This window comes from Meleagris gallopavo, chromosome 3 (assembly GCF_000146605.3).
Source record: "Meleagris gallopavo isolate NT-WF06-2002-E0010 breed Aviagen turkey brand Nicholas breeding stock chromosome 3, Turkey_5.1, whole genome shotgun sequence".
In the NCBI taxonomy this organism is placed as follows: Eukaryota; Metazoa; Chordata; class Aves; order Galliformes; family Phasianidae; genus Meleagris; species Meleagris gallopavo.
This window is the reverse complement of record NC_015013.2, coordinates 66016099-66018362: the sequence shown is the minus strand read 5'-3', so window position 1 is coordinate 66018362 and position 2264 is coordinate 66016099. Positions and strand designations below refer to the sequence as shown.

The 2264-nt window shown below is 44.4% G+C and overlaps 1 protein-coding gene across 1 annotated transcript in view; it reads left to right on the top strand.

The window, feature by feature from the left end:
• The window catches only part of ZNF704 (zinc finger protein 704), a 65399-nt gene that overhangs the window by 56124 nt on the left and 7011 nt on the right, over positions 1-2264 (top strand). The gene's annotated exons all lie outside the window — the stretch shown is intronic.

Here is a 2264-nt window from a genome sequence, read left to right as displayed (position 1 = left end):
ATGTGAAAGTCCAATCTTTGCTGGAATTACTGGGGGTGATTGCCCACATAAATTGGATCAGAGTTTGGCCCTTGTTTCTCTGCAGCTGAGTAATGCTTGGTCTGGTTCTCTTTCACGCAACTCCAGCAATGTGAAAAGAGCACCAAAGTAAGAGTAAGTTGCATTTATTTATATATTGATCTCCTTTACATTGGCAGATTTGTTAGTATTAATGAGAATCAGTGTTTGTTTTCTTTTTTCCTGTTGTCAGCCTCATTCACATTTTAAGACGTTCTCTTGATGTAAATCTCTTTCTCAGTAAGGTGAGGAGGAGCTAGAAACCCTGAGAATACAAAGTACCACTGTAAATGTGTCAGAAAGTAGTAGTTGAAAGAGTGCTGTTTCCTTTGTTTATTTGAATAAATGGAAATTTTAAACTATGCAAAGTTCACAAGTTGATACCAGATGTATTTCTTGGCTTTGGCCAGCAGCTCAAGTACAGATCCTTACAAGAAGCAAAGCCTACCTCGATTACAGTCATGTGAAAACTCAGAAGTCTGTAGCTGTGAGTCAAAACATTGCATTTTCATATGATAACTTATTAGCTACAAGAAATGTATATGTCCTTTTGCAAACAGGATTTATTTTTTCAGGAAAAGTGGGGTTTGTGCTCAGTGGCCTCTGTCAGTAAGTGCAGAGATTTGGCTACTGACTGTGCAAGGAGGTATTCTTACATGTGAGCTTACGTGATGAAGCACCAAATTCAGCTTTATGAGCAGCTGATGTTAATGATTAAAGGTTTCATCCAAAACCAACTGAACCAGGCAATAACAAAGTCATTTGTTTAAGTGAGATTGGGGTAAGGCTTTGGTGGCAGTTGGCAGACGTTATTTTTTCTTGCTGATGTCATTAGTTAAATTTAACTGTAAGAAATTGGAAAGGAATGAAGGAGTGACTTCTGCAGAACTCTTAAATGCAGGCAGAGACTTGAAAAGACTCACTCTTGCACTTAGAATGAATAATGTTTCTTCAACAGCTAAAATTTTACATCGTTGCCAGCTCTGAAGTTGGGTGTTGCACAATGCTCAGACGCCTGTGGTGCCACTGAGTAAACTCCTGGTGTCTGGGGAAAGCTCACCAAACCATCCATGCACACGTGCCCAAGCCCTCTTTGTCCCTGACACCTTCCTATGGTGTCTGGCATTGCACTGCTAGATGTGCTCAGTCCACACATTCGCTGGTGACCCCAGCGTTTCTCTCCTGCCAGAGGCCCTTTAGGGGCTGAGAGGAGTGACGTGCCTGCATTTAGCTCCTGAGGACCTCAGCACGTGAAATACAGCTCAAATCATGCCTCAGACTGCAAAGGCAGTGCTTTACTCCCACCTGCCAAGTCATGCAGTGGGCTTGGACCTGTGGGCTGCGGGTCTCTTTCAACCTAGTGCCAGGGTAGCTGCTGCAGTGAGGGAGGGGTTCCTGCAGTGGGTAGGTGGAAAAGCAATCCAGGGCCACAAAAGCCACGTCTGAAACCCCACACCTGTATTAAAAAAGGCATATCCTTCTGAGGATGCGTGCCACCTCCATTACATTGGAGTCAAAATAGATGGAGGTGTGCAAACTGGCAGATTATAAGAAGGCAGTGAGAGTGCAATGATGGTCTCCTGTGGTGTTTCAGTACTTGGATGATGATTCTGTTTTCACAGATGCAGTTGGTGTCCTGGGGCTCACAACGTGTGTCCTCCTCCTGGGGTCTCTCTCCTCTTTGTGGTGCAGTGGTTTGGAGCTTGCCCTCACGTCCCACTGCAGTCGTGTGTTCGTGGTTAAAGTTGGGAATGTATTTGAATGTTTTTCCTTGATTGTGCATGCAGTATCTGAGTGCTTATTGCCGTTTATGCTCTAAAGCAGGTTATTTGCCCAGAATTTGTTTTTTAAAAAAAATACTTATTTTTTCTAAACTACAAAATCAAGTGTGGAATATGGCTGTTGACAAATGTAATCTGCGTGCTGTGGGATAGATGTAATTGTCACAGAATCACAGAATCACAGAATCACAGAATTGTAGGGGTTGGAAGGGACCTCTAGAGATCATCGAGACCAACCCCCCTGCCAAAGCAGGTTCCCTACACCAGGTCGCACAGGTAGGCGTCCAGGCGAGACTTGAATATCTCCAGAGAAGGAGACTCCACAACCTCCCTGGGCAGCCTGTTCCAGTGCTCCGTCACCCTCACCGTGAAGAAGTTCTTACGCACATTCGTGCGAAACTTCCTATGCTGCAGCTTATGTCCGTT